Source organism: Mobula birostris, chromosome 4 (assembly GCF_030028105.1).
Source record: "Mobula birostris isolate sMobBir1 chromosome 4, sMobBir1.hap1, whole genome shotgun sequence".
In the NCBI taxonomy this organism is placed as follows: domain Eukaryota; kingdom Metazoa; phylum Chordata; class Chondrichthyes; order Myliobatiformes; family Myliobatidae; genus Mobula; species Mobula birostris.
This window is the reverse complement of record NC_092373.1, coordinates 98829082-98847070: the sequence shown is the minus strand read 5'-3', so window position 1 is coordinate 98847070 and position 17989 is coordinate 98829082. Positions and strand designations below refer to the sequence as shown.

Here is a 17989-nt window from a genome sequence, read left to right as displayed (position 1 = left end):
ACAACAGTATAGACTCTGCTCACAGAATCTGTGGATGCTGGAAATCTGAGCGACACACACAAAATACTGTAGGAACTCAGCAGGCCAGGCAGCATCTGGGAAAAGAGTACAGTCGTTATTTTGGGCTGAAATTCTGTACTCTTTTCCTAGATGCTGCCTGGCCTGCTGAATTCCTACAGCATTTTGTGCATGTTGTTAGTATAGACTGCTTCTCTCTTCACAGTGGCCTGCTAAATTCTTCGTGTTTTATTTCCAGGATTTGTACTTTGCAAACTATCATTCCCTCTGGGCACCCATTTCACTGAAACTGCGTGATCTGTCTGCTTGTCATGGACTGAGAACGAACTACATCTGTATCTTGCTGAGGTTTGCAGCTAAGCGTTCATTCATATTAAAGTACAGGAGGTATTATGGAGCTGAACCACTTCATTTAACATTAATGTGTTAAAGATGCCCAATTAGATGATTTCAAATCCTTGGACTTTTCACGTACAACGAGCCATAGTAGATTCACACTCACTTTACAGGATGACATGTTTTCAAGTAAGTGAATCAGTGGCCTTGTGGGTTTCTATTTTTATCCCAGTTGGACATTTATATGTTTGTTTTTCATGTAAGTTAATAATTTAGATTTCAAAGTTCAAAGTCCAATGTTAAAAATAAATTTATTATTGAAGTACATACCAGGAGTGATTGATAAGTTCGTGGCCTAAGGTAGAAGGAGTCAATTTTAGAAAACCTAGCACATTTATTTTTCAACATAGTCCCCTCCTACATGTACACACTTAGTCCAGTGGTCGTGGAGCATACGGATCCCTTCTTTGTAGAAGTGGTCCACAGCAGGAGTGATTGATAAGTTCGTGGCCTAGGGTAGAAGGAGATGAATTATACAGCTCTTGAGAAATAATAATATAAATAAATCAACAATAAATATCAAGAACATGAGATGAAGAGTCCCTAAGGTGAGTCCATAGTTCTGGGAACAGTTCAGTGTTGGGGCAAGTGAAGTTGAGGTAAGTTATCCCCACTGGTTCAAGAGCCTGATTTTTGAGGGATAGTAACTGATCATGAACCAGGCCGTGTGGGTCCTGCGGCTTCTGTCCCTTCTTCCTGATGGCAGCAGTAAGAAGAGAGCTTGACCTGTATGGTGGGGGTTCCTACTGATCGATGCTCTTTTCCTGCCACTGACTCCATATACATGTGCTCAATGGTGAGGAGGGTTTTACCTGGAGCTAACTTGTATCTACTGCATTTTGAAGGATTTTCCATACAAGGGTGTTGATGTTTCCATACCAGACTGTGATGCAACCAGAGAGCTATAGAAGTTTGTCAAAGTTTTAAATGACATACTGAATCTTCACAATCTTATAAGAAATTTGAGACACTACAATGCTTTCTTTGTAATGGCACTTACATGCTGGACCCAAGTCAGATTCTCTGAAATGATAACACCAAGAAATTTAAAATTTTTGACCCACTGCACCTCTGATCTCCCAATGGGGACTGTCTTATGGACCTCTGGTTTCCTCCTCCTGAAGTCAATAATCATCTCCTTGGACTTGCAGATATTGAGAGCGAGGTTGTTGTTGTGACACCACTCAGCCAGATTTTCAGTCCACTTCCTATGTGCTGATTCATCATTGCCTTTGATACAGCCGATGACAGTGGTGCCATCGGCAAACTTGAACATGGCATTGGAGCTGTGCTTAACCTCCCAGTCATTAGTGTAAAGTGAATGAAGTAGAGAGTTAAGAACACAGCCTTGTGATGCACCTTTGCTGAGTGAGCTTGTGGAGGAAATATTGTTGCCATTCCGAAATGACTGGGGTCCGCAAGTGAGAAATTAGAGTTCCAGTTGCACAAGGAGGTATTGTGGCTTAGGACTTTAAGCTTATTGATTAGATTTGAGGCGATGATCGTGTTGAATGCTGAACTGTATTCAATGAAGAGCATTGTGATGTATGCATCCTCAATGTCTAGATGTTCCAAGGCTGAGTGAAGAGGCTTTGAAATGGCATCTGTTGTTGATCTGTTGTGACGGGAGGCAAACTGGATTGGATCCAAGTTGCTTCTCAGGCAGGAATTATTATGTTTCATCACCAACCTCTCAAAGCACTTCATTACAGTGGATGTGAGTGATGCTGGAGGATCGTCATTGAGGCAGGTTTCCACATTCTGCTTCAACCCGAATATAACTGAAGACTGCCTGAAGCAGGAGGGTACCTCAGACTGCCAAAGCAAGAGGTTAAAGATATCCATGAACACTGCAGCCAGTTGATCAACACAGGTCTTTAGTACTTGCCAGGTACCCAGTCTGGACAGGATGCTTTCCATGGGTTTACCCTCCTGAAGGATGCTTTCACGTCAGCTTCAGAGACTGGAATCATAGGGTCATCAGGGGCTGTGGGAGTTCATGAAGATGCATCTATGTTTTGAAAGTCAAAGTGAGTATTAAAAACATATGAGAGTGAAGCTTTGTTGCCACCTATGTCACTAGGTTTCACTTTGTTGGAGCTGATAGCTTTCAAACTGCCACAGCTGTCGAATATCGTTCAGTTTTCTAGTTTGGTCCAGAATTGCCACCTCACACGTGTGATGCTAGTTCTGGAGATCATACCTGGACCTTTCGCTTATAACTTGGTCTCCAGACCTGAATGCCACTGATCTGGCCCTCAGCAGATTGCCGATCTCATGGCTTATCCAGATCCTCTAGTCAGGGAAGACTCTGAGTAATTTTGTGGGGACACACTCACCTAAGACTCTTTTTATAAACAATCATAGTTTTTATCAGGTTTTGATGATAAACAGGACAGTTGTGCAAAAATGACCATAAGACATAGAAACAGATTTGGCCATTCAGACAATCGAGTCTGCTCTGCCATTCCATCATGACTGACCAGTAATCCCTCTCAACACCATTCTCCTGCTTTCTCCCCATAAACCTTTGATGCCCTGACTAATCAGGAACCTATCGACCTTTGTTTTAAATATATCCAAAGACTTGGCCTTCATAGCCGTCTGTGGTAATGAATTCCATACATTCACCACCCTCTGGCTAAAGAAATTCCTGCTCTTCGCTGATCTAAATGGACGTTCTATTCTGAGGCTGTACTCTCTGGTCATAGACTCCCCTACTATGGAAAACATCCTCGTTGCATCCACTTTATCTATATATTTCAATATTTGATAGGTTTCAATGAGTTCCCCTTTTATTCTTCTAAACTCCAGCAAGTGTAGGCACAGCACAATCAAACGCTATTCAAATGTTAACCTTTCATTCTAGAAATCATTCTTGTGAACCTCCACTGGACTCTTTCTAATACTGCACATCTTTTTTGTAGATAAGGGGCCCAAAATTGCTCACAATATTCCAAGTTTGGTCTGACCAACGCCTTATACAGCCTCAGTATCACATCCTTGCTCTTATATTCTAGTCCTCTTGAAATGAATGCAAACAATGCATTTGCCTTCCTCACCACCAACTCAACCTGCAAGTTAACCTTTAGGGAATCCTGCACAAGGACTCCCAAGTCCCTTTATCCCCTTGCACCTTTAATTTTTGAATTTTCTCCCCATTTTGTCAGGAAATGTAGGGAAGGCTTGACCCAAAAGCAGAGCCGCGGCGATGTATTTAGTGTTGAATGACAGCTCATTATAAACCATAAAATAACAAGTCATGAGGGGCCACAAAACAAGAGAGAACAGATCGTAAACTCACAGGCAACAAAGTAACTGGAGGCTGGGAGCAACTGATAAAAGCTGGCTGGTTCGATGAGTGAACAAGGATTGTGGATGAGAGTTGGGTTAAACAGACTGCAGGTGATGAGTTGGAAACGAGTGACAGGTGACTCCAAAATTGTCCACAATGATGTGAATCCATCAACCAGCAAATTTGGTACACTGCACCATCTTTCATCATCCTCAGTTCTGCAGATGGAGGCTCCCGTTGGTTGATTGATCCATGGACAATAGGCTTGAGGCAGGACATGTGGAAGGTAAACGTAATACTGAGGAACAGTGGCAGATGGAGACTGTAAGTGACTGGGTTGATGCGACTGGGAATCTTAAACAGGCCACTGAACCAGAGCGAGAGCTAGTGGGAGTTGATAGTAGGGGCAGATCTCGGGTGGATACCCATAGCCAGTCCTAAGGCCAGAGTAGTTTGGCTGGGCACTGATAGCACTCAGCCTGGCAGCAGTAGGCACAGTTACAACTAGGATTGCCCTCCATGTCCTCTTCCATACATTCTGGCATTAACAATTCACGGCTCTGGTGGTTGGGCCCTCCGCAGAGAACAATGGGAGTTAGTAACTATGAAGACTTCAAAGGGTGACATATCTGTGCTAGAGGAGCTGTGTAGATTGTGAAACAGCTCAGATCAGAGCAGATCCTTCTTCCATGTGGAAGGGTTAGAAGTGGCGAAGCATTGCAGAAACTTTGCCATTGCTGTTGATTCTTTCTGACTGACCATTGATCTGTGGATGGCAGCCAAGGGTAAACTCACTGAGGTGCAGAGCAAGGAGAAGTCTTGCCCAAAGAGGGCAACAAATTGTGGGCCCTGATCTGAAACAATGTCCTGAGGGAAACCATGGAGGCGAACCACATGTTGGAGAACTAGATCTGTGGTCTCAGCGGCTGACAGAAATTTGTGGGGGGGGCACCTTGGAGAGCCGGTCTATCACTGTCATGATCACAATGAAGTTGGAAACCAATGATGAAATGCATAGTGCTGTGGGACCATGGGTGTCAGGGCTGGAGGTAGCCCATTGGGAAACTGGATGGAGAAACTGGACTTGGCAGCAATGAACAGACATACATCTGCAATCATGGTGGTCACCAGAAAATCCAGATTCTGCTGTGCTTCTGGATGACTGGAGAGAGGTGAGGAATGGGCTCATGGAGGGCCTCAGAGTGCATGGCCGCCGGCATGTAAGTATGGTTGTCAGGTGGGTTATTTGGAACAGTCTCATGCTGTAGGACCTGGTGAATCTGGTTCTCAAACAACCGGGGCAAGGATCTGCTTAGATGGAATGATGGACTGAGGGTCAATCTTCGGATCAGCTAGGTTGAATTGTAGTGACAGGGAGGCAGCCTTAGTGTTCTTGGAGCTGGGTAGAGTTGAACTTGCTCGAAAAGAAGGTGCAAGGGTGTGTCTTCCCATCCAGTCTTCACTGAGAGAATATGTATGTCCCCTGCACCCACCTCAGATGTGTTCACCATAGGTCCAGAGGGGTTCAGACGGCAGATGAGAGCGATGGTGAAGATTCTCTTGAGCTCCTCAAAAGCATATGGTTCGCAGCAGTAGACCAAGTTATCAGTGACGTAGGTGATTTGGTGAGGGAGGTGATTTGGCTGTAGTTGATGATGAAACAGCGGTAGAAGTTGGAGAAGCCCAAGATGTGCTGTAGCTGTTTGAGGGAGCACGGTCGGAGCCATTCAATGATGGTGCACACTTTCTCTGGGTTCATGAATATGTCTTGGAGTGAAGGGATGTAACCCAGGAAGGAAATGACTGCGGTGTGGAACTGGAATTTTCCTAACTTGCAGTACAGCTGAAAGAGTGAGTAGATATGACAAATGTGACCGTAGGGGTCCTTGGAGAAGATGAAGATGTCATCAATCTAGACAAATGCATGCCTATATAACATGTCTCATAGGATCTCATTGATGCAGATTTGGAAAATGGCGGGACCGCTGGAAAATATGAAAGACATTACCAAGTATTATGAATGCTGCCTTCCACTCATCCTCCTGGCGGATGTGGTTCAAGTTGTATGTGCTCTGATGAAGATCTGGAACCCCAATGGGTACGCTATCCATCAAGAGAAGAGGGTAGCGGTTCTTAGTAGTGATTTTATTGAGTCCACGGTAGTCGATACAAGAATGAAGACCTCAATTTTTGTATTTGACAAAGAAGAATCCTGCGCTACCTGTGACTGGAATGGTTGGGTAAAATCTTGTTGTAGGGGTTTGGTGATGTAATCATTCATAGCTTGAGTCTCAAGAGGGGAGAGGGAGAACAGGGAGGGGTACTACCCAGGAGGAGGTTGTTTGCACAGTTGTGTGACCTGTAAGGTGGCAGGGTGCTGGCTTCCTTTTTACTGAAGGTGATGGTTAAGTCCCTCTGGTTAGCCTGGGCTTCCAACTTGGCTCAATGTTACCTCTTGGTGCCATTAATGGCTTTCCGGAGTTCACGCCTCGGTTCCATGTAGCGACTGGTATTCCCGGATCTAAAAGCCAAAGCTCTAGCCTTTAAAAGGGACTTGACCTCATAGTTCATCCAAGGTTTCTGGTTAGGGAATACCCGGATCGTCTTGCACCGGTGCCCCACAAGGCTGTGTACTCAACCCCCTGCTGTACTCACTGTACACTCATGATTGTGTAGCCAAGTTTCCATCAAACTCAATATACAAGTTTGCTGATGACACAAAAATTGTAGGCCGTATCTCGGGTAATGATGAGTTTGAGTACAGAGAGGAAATTAAGAACCTGGTGGCATGGTGTGAAGACAATAACCTATCTCTCAACGTCCGTAAGACGAAGGAATTGGTTGTCGACTTCAGAAGGAGTAGCAGACCGCACGACCCAATTTACATCGGTGGTGCACAAGTAGAACAGGTCAAAAGCTTTAAGTTCCTCGGGGTCAATATCACAAATGACCTGACTTGGTCCAACCAAGCAGGGTCCACTGCCAAGAAGGCCCACCAGTGCCTTCACTTCCTGAGAAAACTAAAGAAATTTGGCCTGTCCCCTAAAACCCTCACTGATTGTTATAGATGCACCGTAGAAAGCATTCTTCTAGGGTGCGTCACAACCTGGTATGGAAGCTGTCCTGTCCAAAACCGAAAGAAGCTGCAGAAGACCGTGAACACGGCGCAGCACATCACACAAACCAATCTTCCATCCTTGGCCTCACTTTACACCGCATGCTGTTGGAGCAGTGCTGCCAGGTTAATCAAGGACACGACCCACCCAGCCAACACACTTTTCATCCCTCTTCCCTCCGGGAGAAGGCTCAGGATCTTGAAGACTTGTACGGCCAGATTTGGGAACAGCTTCTTTCCAACTGTGATAAGACTGCTGAACGGATCCTGACCTGGATCTGGGCCGTACCCTCCAAATATCCAGACCTGCCTCTTGGTTTTTTTGCACTACCTTACTTTCCATTTTTCTATTTTCTATTTATGATTTATAATTTAAATTTTTAATATTTACTAATTTTTACTATTTTTAATATTTAATATTTGTAATCCAGGGAGCGGAAAGCGCAGAATCAAATATCACTGTGAGGATTGTACGTTCCAGCATCAATTGTTTGGCGACAATAAAGTACGTTTGTATAAAGTATAAAGTATATTCCTATGGGAGTTGTGTGAGGTCAAGGGTTTCCTCCAGTTGCTAGGATTTATGTGGTGAAGCCAGCTGAGGGTGCAGGGAGGTGGGTCCCCAACTCAGCTGTGAACTGGATGCCCAGGCGAAGTGAGGGTTGTGAATGGAGTCTCAAGATGAGATTAATGTTGTTGTGAAGCAACGAGGAGGAATTGGATAGACTCGTGGTGTTCTCTGATGCTCGTGTGCACAGGCCTTTTATATGCTCTGACCATCCCAGACCACAAAGGAAATCTTTCAATGGCTGTAATGTAGAAAGGGTGAGAGATGGGTGTGACAGGGAGTCTAAGGGTGAGAGATGAGTGTGATAGGGAGTCCAAGGGTGAGAGATGGGTGTGATAGGGAGTCCAAGGGTGAGAGATGGGTGTGACAGGGAGTCCAAGGGTGAGTGATGTGTGTGATAGTGTCATAAGGGGTTGGCTGGGAACGGACCCAAGTGCAAGACACAGACACTAAAGTACTAGGGATAGGACTAGGATACAGGGTGAGGGCAAGGACATGGATATGAAAACCGGGAACCCGGAACAAGACTGGACAAGAGAGCTAGGAGCTAGGGCTTGGACTCCAAGCCAGAGACTGGACAAGGACCCAGAACCTGGGTCTTGCATCTGGCTCGGACCCCAGAACTAGACAAGAACGTGACTAGGCTGGCAGGCAGGACGAGGCTGGAGTCTTCAGACTTGAGGCGAGGCTGGAGACCAGTGACTTGAGGCGAGGCATGAGACTAGAGACTTGGGGCAAGGCTTGAGACTAGGGACTTGGGGCGAGGCTTGAGACTAGAGGCTTGAGGCTTGGGGTCTTGAAGCTTGGCTTGGGGCGAGGCTCGAGGCTTGGGGTCTTGAAGCTCCTCCTGGGCAGGGTGTGGTACTCCTGGGCAGGGCGCGGATCACCTGGGCAGGGCGCGGTACTCCACCCGACGGAGGCAAGGGACGGGAAGGAACAGAACCAACCGTAGGTAACAGCAATACGGTCTGGCTTACCCAACGGAGGCAAGGGACTGGAAAGGACAGAGCCAACCGTAGGTAACGGCAAGTCGGCCTTGCTTACCCGATGGAGGCAAGGGACAGGAAGGGACAGAACCAACCGCAGGGTAATGGCAAGACGGCCTGACTTACTTGGCAGAGGTAAGGGACAGGTAGGGACCTAGGTACAGGGTGGCTCCAAGACAAATCTGCAGGCAAGACGAGGCGCGAGTTACCAGCAAGACAAGGCAATGCTTCTGGCAATGCAAGGCGAGACAAGAACTTCAGGCAAGGCGAGAGTTACCTGCAAGACAAAGCAGGGCTTCAGGCGAGGAAACAGAAGGCAGGGGAAGGGATACAAGGAGTAAGGACAAGAACAATCCTGCCCACGCCCTGGTCTCTGGAGGTATTTATGCAGCCAGCCCCAAAGAGAATCAGCTGCCTCAATTAGTGCTCAACAGGAACAGAAACAGAGTGGACAGGAAAACCTGGAGCAAGGGTCAATGGACCAGACTGTGAACTGGAATGCGGACTTTACAGACCGGACCTGACAGATAGGGAGTCCAAGGGTGAGAGATGGGTGTGACAGGGAGTCCAAGGGTGAGAGATGGGTGTGACAGGGAGTCCAGGCTGTACACATACAGTCCAATCCAAAAAGATGCCTGCCACGCTGGAATCCATCAGAGCCTCATGTGTGCAAGGAGCCATCGGCAGCATGGAGAAGGACAGAGAGAGTGAGTGGGGCTGTGGTGCTGGAACAAGAAACCGGTTCAATTGAAAGTTATTCATCCAGTTGGGAAATGTAGAGGAGTCTTGAGCCAAAAGCAGAGCGGCAGAGAAGATTTAGCAATAACTTTAATAATCAACTGTGAAAGAACAAGTCATTAAGGGCAAAAAAACAAGACAGAAAGGACAGTAAGCTCATAGGTAACAAGATAACTGCAGGTTTTGAGCAACTGGTGAGTTCAATGAGTGAACAAGTGGATGAGAGCTAGTTTAAACAGGCTGCAGGTGATGAGTTGGAAATGAGTGACAGGTGACTCCGGTTAACTGAGAATGCTCGCCTGTGCAGGCCTAACATGTTCAGAAAATAGTCTATGCCTTTATTTCTTTTACTAAAGTGCATGATCATACCCTTCCCTACACCTTATTCCATCTGCCACTCCTTTACCCATTCTTCCAATCTGTCTAAGTCCTTCTGCCAACACTTTGCATCCTTAGCACTATCTTCCCCTCCACCTACCTTGATATCATCTTTTCAAACTTGGCCCAAATCTCTAACATATAAAATGCAAAGAAGCAGTCCCAACATTGACCCCTGTGAAATACCAGCAGTCATCGGCAGCCTACTTGAAAAGGTTACCTTTATTTCCACTCTTTGTCGCCTACTAGTCAGCCAATCTTTTATCCAAGCTTTTCAAAGGTTTCAGAGGTTTCAAAGGCACATTTAATGGCAGAGAAATGTATATGCTATACATCTTGAAATTCTTTTCCTTCGCAAACACCCGTGAAAACAGAGGGGTGCCCCAAAGAATGAATGACAGTTAAATGTTAGAACCCCAAAGTACCCCCCCACCTCCCCCCACCCATGCATAAGCTGCAGCAAAGCAACGACCTCCCCCCATCAGCAAAAAAGCATCAGCACACCCCACCGAGTGCTCAAATGTACAACAAAGCATCAATAAAGTCACAGACTTGCAGTACCACAAAGACTACTCGTTCACCTGGTATTCGACATACCACAGGCTCTCTCTCTCCATAATAAGAGGAAAAAAGGTGTCCCCATTTCACATCGAGAGGTGAGACATAACAAAACAACTCGCTGACTTACCATGTTAAAAGTCTGTTGCGTTGCTTTTTCCAAACTCTGTGCCAAAGAACTCGGGTCTCTGGGCACAGCCAGCAGCCGACTCGCTGCTTTCGATCTTCTGTCTCCTGCGAAACACCAGGCTGTGGCACTGACCTCGAGTCCACCCTCCTCCAGAGCCATGAAATCCCACAACCCTGAAGGCGCTCTAGTCTTTTAGGCCACATCCTTGGCATATTGAATAGCGGCTAGTCGTGAGACCCCGATTGCGGGTCCCATTCCCACAAAGAATCAAAGCCAGCATGTAACTCCAGGTCAGGGTCTTCAAAGGAACCCTGAAAAGGAAAAATAGAGATATTAAAGATAGAAATAGAGCGGTTTCTGAAGATACAAGCAAAGGAGTTGCCTTTAGGCACCATCGTTCTCCTAAGTTCCTCCTTGTAATACCATGTGTCTTATCTTCTTAAACATGTGCAGCACCCTGTCAAAGGCCTTCTGAAACTCCAAGTAAACAAATTCCACTGACTGTCCTTCATTTACCCTGCCTGTTATTTCCTCAAAGAATTCCAACACATTTGTCAGGCAAGAATTTCCATTAAGGAAATCATGCAAACTTTGGCCTATTTTATCATGTCCCTCCAAGTAATCTGAAACCTCATCTTTAATGATCAACACCAACACCTGCCCAACCATTGACGTCAGACTAACTTGGCTATAATTTCCTTTCTTCTGCCTCCCTCCCTTCTTGAAGAGTGGAGTGACACTTGCATATTTTCTGTCCTCTGGAACCATTCCGGAATCTAATGATTCTTGAAAGATCATTACTAATGCCTCCACAATCTCTTCAGCTACCTCTGTCAGAATGCTGGGGTCTAGCCCACCTGGTCCATTCCAGGTGACTTATCTACCTTCAAACCTTTTGGCTTCCCAAGCATCTTTTCTTTAGTAATAGCAATTACACTCACTTCTGCATCATGACACTCTTGAATTTCTGACACACTTGTTTGTGTCTTTCACATTGAAGATTAATGCAAAATACTTACCTGTATTAGGTTTGTCAGCCATTTCTTTGTCCCCTATTACTACCTCTCCAGTGTCAATTTCCAGTGGCCAGAAACTTTTGGTATCCTCTTTTGTATTATTCACATGATGACATTCACTAGCTATATTTCATCAGGGGTTTGAAGAAATTGGTTTGTCAGCTAGACCACTCGAAAACCTTTATAGATATACCATGGAAAGAATTCTGACAGTCGACGTCACGGTCTGGCATAAGAGAGTGCTACTGCACAGGATGAAAAGCAGCTACAGAAAGTTGTAAAATTAGTCAGCTCCACCCGGGGTACTAGCACCCATGGTGCCCAAGACTTCCTCAAGGAGCAGTGCATCAGAAGGGCGACGTCCTTTGTTAGGGATCCCATCACCCAGGGCATGGCCCCTTCTCATTTTTGCCATCAGGGAAGTGGTACAGAAGCCACCCATGGAATCTGATTCAGCGATTCAGGAACAGCTTCTTTACTTCTGCCATCCAATTCCTAAATGGACGTTGAACCGATGAACACAATCTCACTTTTTAAATATATATTATTTTTGTTTTTGCACTATTTTAATCTATTTGATATACATTACTGTAATTGATTTACTTATATATTTATTTTTCTTTCTATATTATGTATTGCATTGAACTGCTGCTGCTAAGTGAACAAATTCCATGACACATGTCAGTGATAATAAACCTGATTCTGAATACTTTCATGTTTCATCTTTTCTCGCTTATGGCTTTTTTTAGTTACCTTCTGATAATTTTTAAGAGCTTCCCAATCCTCTAACTTCCCACTAAATTTTGTATCTATCCCGCACCTTCATAATTGCCCTTAAACAGCAAAGACAAGATTTTATTTTGTTTAAACAATTTTACTTTCTCTGATTGCATTCAGTACATAAAGGCTGTCATCATCTTACCCACAATCCCCCTCACACCTCACGTGCATGCCCATAACAGTGAAGGTGAACATCCCAAGTAAATGCTTACATGGACCAAATGAACAGAACTCAACAATCTCCCACCCTTTTTATATGTCTATTTTAAAAAATTAAAAATAATTCAAATATCCATTAGGATATGGGGATTAGTTCTAACCCTTGATGTTGATATAGTTCTTAAGGTACCAAATGCTTTCACTCAGTGCCTTCAGCAGCACAAGAGCTGGCACTCCCTTCTTTGTGACACTCTGCTAGCTGTTCTTTTGTAGTTGACCATAACACATGATGAATTTTCTGTGCTTGGACAAGTTCCTTAATGCTACAAAATCTCTAGATGAAGTCTCTTCTCTGTAACTGATTTGATGGATTTGATGGCATCAACCAAAATGTAGTTGGCTGCAATACAAGTTATTTGTAGACTGTTCTTCTTGGGATCACCATGGACAAGCTCAGAACAGATAAACAGCAGTGTCAATACCTTCAGTCTTTGCAAGGTTTTCTCCTGCCAGCATACTACGTACAGCTTTTCAGATCCTTTTTGATTGCCATAGAGAGGTAAAGATCTTCCTTCTTCTCCTATCAGTACAATAAGATGTCTCCCTTGAGTCCCTCCATCAGGGAGATTTCCAAGTGAGACATCACTGAAACCAACGAGTCTCAATGAGCCACATTTTCCAGGCCGTTGAAACTTCAAGACTATTTTTTCAGATTCAATTTTGTGCACTATCTTGTTTGCCTCATGTAAAGTTTGTGCTGGTTGCCAAGTCACGGGCATCAAACAGGATATCAGGTCTGCTTGTCTTGTCACCCATGGAATCTGACCTATCTTTGACCTAAGTTGCTGAGCTTCAGCTTCACTGAGGAGTGCATCCCACTGTGTGGCACGTGAGGATTCCATGCGGATTGTCTGAAAATTCCTGATGTAGCTTTTTAGGTGCAGTTGCACTGTTCCATCAACAGCAAGGATGTCAATCCCTACATAGCAGAATCTGTCATGTTCCTTGCATACAACTTAAAGCTGAGGGATAACTGCTGTGGCAAAATTTTGTGAGCCTCCCATCTGTCTGTGTCACTGTTGAACAACTCTGTAGGTCCTCAGCTGCACACTCCTCATCAATGTCTGTACTATGTGACACTCTATCAGGTAAGTGTTTTAATTTTCTGTGTTATTCTCCATGGAGTTCTGATGGTCTTCAGTTTGTGCTTTACGTAGTCTGGAATGATGCACGCTCACATACGTACGTAACTCCATGTCTCAACTCCATCCTGACCAATGACAACTCCAGGACCTTTCCATTCCGTACAGTCTGCTCATTTGTAATACACTTTGTCCCCGTCTCATATTTCTCATCTGTAGGATGGACCTGTGCTTTTCGAATTCCCTCTGAACACTGCTGCAGTGAAAACCTTCCTTGATGCATGCAGTGCTGAAATATGTTTCCCAACCCAGTCACTCCTCGTAGTGCCCTCTAGAGCAGGGGGCCTGTCAACCAGTACAGAGAGAAGGTTTGGATTCTCTCCGAGCATCAACTTAATATGGGCTATGGCCACGTACATTAAGCATGTAGTTCTTCACCACAAGGGCCCAGTCCAGGGCTGTGTTCAGGGAAAACAGGGAAAATATTCATCCCAACTAAATGCTTACGTAGACCAAATGAACAGAGGTCAACAGCCCTCAGAAACTCGAGCCATTGCTGTTCTGCTGTCATACTTGCCAAATGTCCTCTTCCAATCGACTTTTTCCTGATCCTTTCATGCCTCTGAAATTTCCTTCATTCCACTGTAATTATGACATATGTGACTTTATCCTCTCCCTCTCAAACTACAAGGTGAATTCTTTCATATTATAATCACTTTCTCCTTTGGGTTTCTTTATTCTAACATCCCTAATCAACTCTAGTTCATTACAAAACACCTAATCCAGGACTACCTTGCTTGTAAACATTCTACAAGCTCCCCATCTTGAGATCCAGCACCAACCAGATTTTCCCAATCTACCTGCATATTGAAATCCCTCTTGACTATCAGAACCTTTTACATGTGTTTTCTATCTCTCATTGTTATTTGTATCCCATATCTTTGCTACTGTTCTGAGGTCTGCATATAACTCCCATCAGGGTCTTTTTGTCCTTGCTGTTTCTTAACTCTACCCATAAGATATCTACATTTTCTGATCCTATGTCACCTCTTTCTAAGGATTTGATTTCATTTTTTACCAGCAAAGCCATCTCTCCTCCTGCCTACCTGCCTGTCCCTTTGATACAATGTGTATCCTTAGATGTTAAGCTCCCAGCTATAGTCTCTCAGATTCGACTCAGTGATACCCACAACACCATAACTGTCAATTTCTGACTGTTTTACAAGGTATATCTAGCTTATTCCATATTCTGTGTGCATTCAAATACTACACCTTTAATCCTGTATTCATCACACGTTTCGATTTTCCGCTCATGTTACATTTCATCTGATGCCAATGAAGGCAATTTTGCGTCCCACAATGCACTTTGTGAAGATGTAGTTATCTAGCAGACTGGAGGTCACCTAGAGTTCCCACATCTCAAATAAAAAACTTACCATTAACTCTGGACACATTCTCGTGAAATGATGAACTGAAACACAGGTGGAAATCTGTCAAAAACAAATATCATTACTGAGCAAAAGCCCTGTCATTTTCCATTGAAATTTGGTGAAGCTGAAAATGTGGATAAGTATCCACTGGCCCCGAAGTGCTTTGAATCCTATCTTCTGGAAATTACTGATTGTAATAACATAGGGAGAAGTTTTCAAAACCCACAGTGGGGGAACAAAAGAATCTCTGTAGAAATTCCTTATGAGAGTTACTTCATTTTACCAAATCTGGAAAGATGGAAAACTGTGGAATCAGAATCCAGGAAGATTTCATTTTAATTTACAATTTAGAGGAGGAATTGCTTTGACAGTATAAATAAAACTAAGCATCCCCTTTTTGATAAAACATTCCATGATAAAGGGTAGAAACATTTTGCAATTGGAAAATGGGCTTATTACAAAAAAAGTATTTTCCGCGTGTTTAGTCCTTCTTCAGAGTTAAATCATTGAATTATACACCACTGAAATAGACTCTTCAACCTATTGACCCTGTTCCCTGCATGAGCTAAAATGTTAAAACATGGCTTAAGTGAATCGACATTTTATTTTATTCACCCTATTTTTTTTACAGTAAAATAAATAATTGTTGTGCCCTTGAATGCTGGTAGGCCTCTGAAAATAAACAAAGTTTACAGAAGTCTCCAGAAACAGTGTACAATGTAGGACAGTGACAGTGGAAAGGTTTGTATACACGGCATGATTCTGATGAATCAAGCATCAAAAAAGCAAGGCTGCAGAAAATATGGAAATAAAGTAATTTTACATTCAGTGTCTATAAGAGTATTGTGCTGGTTTGTGCAACCTGCATAGGTTACACTGATGATCTGAGATGATCTTAGCAACAACAATCATTAAACTATCTAGAATTGGCTGTGATTCAAAGTCCGACAGAAAATCTGCTTCAGAGAAATAATTAGCTCCATTAATTCTTCCATGAGATAACCTCTTACTCAGCTCTGGAACACATGAACAATGAAGATGCATACATCTGGATGCTCTTCATTGGCTACAGATCGTCATTCATAAGCCATAAAACCATAAGAAATAGGAGCAGAATTAGGCCATTCAGCCCATTGAGTCTGTTCTATCATTTCAACACCATCATTCCCTTAAAACTAATCACTAAGATCCAAGAGCTGGCCCTGAATACGTCCCCGTGCAACTGGATCCCTCATTTCTTCACATACAGACCCAGTCAGTACAAATTGGCAACAACATCTCTTCCACAATCACTTCAACACAAGTCAACACAAGACTGTGTGCCTAGCTCCTGTTCTACTCACTTTATAGATAGAAATATAGGAACATAGAAAACCTACAGCTCAATGTAAGCCTTTTGGCCCTCAAAGCTGTGCCAAACATGTCCTTACCTTAGAAATTACCCAGGGTTACTCATAGCCCTCTATTTTACTAAGCTCCATATACCTATCCAGGAGTCTCTTAAAAGACCCTATCGTATCTGCCTCCACCACCGCCACCGGCAACCCATTCCACACACTCTGAGTAAAAAACTTAACCCTGACATCTCTTCTGTACCTGCTTCCAAGCACCTTAAAACTGTGCCCTCTTGTGCTAGCCATTTCAGACCCAGAGAAAAGCCTCTGACTATCTACATGATCAATGTCTCTCATTATCTTGTACACCTCCATCAGGTCACCTCAATCCTTCGTCGCTCCAAGGAGAAAAGGCCGAGTTCACTCAAGCTATTCTCATAAGACATGCTCCCCAATCCAGGCAACATCCTTGTAAACCTCCTCTGCACCCTTTCTATGGTTTCCACGTCCTTCCTGAAGTGAGGTGACCAGAACTGAGCACAGTACTCCAAGTGGGGTCTGACCAGGGTCCTATATAGCTGCAACATTACCTCTCGGCTCTTACACTCAATGCCGTGATTGATGAGGGCCAATGCACCGTATGCCTTCTTAACCACAGAGTCAACCTGCATAGCAGCTTTGAGTCTGGACTCGGATCCCAAGGTCCCTCTGATCCTCCACACTGCCAAGAGTCTTGCCATTAATGCTACATTCTGCCCACATATTTGACCTACCAAAATGAACCACCTCACCCTTATCTGGGTTGAATTTCATCTGCCACTTCTCAGCCCAGTTTTGCATTCTATCAATGTCCCCTGTAACCTCTGGCAGCCCTCCACCCTATCCACAACACACCCAACCTTTGTGTCATCAGCAGATTTACTAACCCATCCCTCCACTTCTTTGTCCAGGTCATTTATAAAAATTACAAAGCGTAGGTGACCTAGAACAGATCACTGAGGCACACTACTGGTTACTGGCCTCCATGCTGAGTATGATCCGACTACAACCGTTCTTTGCCTTCTGTGGACAAGCCTGTTCTGGATCCACAAAGCAATGTCTCCTTGGATCCCATGCCTCCTTACTTTCTCAGTTAGCCTGGCATGGGGTACCTTAACAAATGCCTTGCTGAAATCCATATACACTACATCTACTGCTCTACCTTCATCAATGTGTTTAGTCACATCCTCAAAAAATTCAATCAGGCTTGTAAGGCATGACCTTCCTTTGACAAAACCATGCTAACTATCCCTAATCATATTATGCCTCTCCAAATGTTCATAAATCTTGCCTCTTAGGATCTTCTCCATCAACTTAACAACCACTGGTCTATAGTTTCCTGGGCTATCCCTACTCCCTTTCTTGAATAAGGGAACAACATCCGCAACCCTCCAATCCCCTGGAACCTCTCCCCTCCCCATTGATGATGCAAGGATCATTGCTAGAGGCTCAGCAATCTCCTCCCTCGCTTCCCACAGTAACCTAGGGTACATCCCGTCCAGTCCCATTGACTTATCCAACTGATATTTTCCAAAAGCTCCAGCACATCCTCTTTCTTAATATCTACATGCTCAAGCTTTCCAGTCCGCTGCAAGTCATCCCTACAATCGGCAAGATCCTTTTCCGTAGTGAATACTGAAACAAAGTATTCATTTGTCATGTCATGTCCTCCAGTTGTCATGTCATGTCATGTCCTCCAGTTCCATACATACTTTTCCGCTGTCGCACTTGATTGGTCCTATTCTCTAACGCCTTATCCTCTTGCTCTTCACATACTCGTAGAATGCCTTGGGGTTTTCCTTAATCCTGTCCTCCAACACCTCCTCTCCCTTAATATCAACATGCTCCACAGCATCAACCTCACTCATATTCTCCTCACCATCATCAAGTTCCCTCTCATTGGTGAA

General features: G+C 44.2%; 1 long non-coding RNA gene across 1 annotated transcript in view; it reads right to left on the bottom strand.

Moving 5' to 3' along the window:
* Positions 1-707: 707 nt before the first annotated feature.
* The window catches only part of LOC140195988 (uncharacterized), a 36064-nt gene continuing 18782 nt past the window's right edge, over positions 708-17989 (bottom strand). The window contains exons 2-3 of the long non-coding RNA XR_011885589.1: positions 10183-10493; positions 708-865 (exon numbers count right to left, since the gene is read on the bottom strand). This is a non-coding gene — a long non-coding RNA (uncharacterized lncRNA). The remainder of the gene's footprint in view (positions 866-10182; positions 10494-17989) is intronic.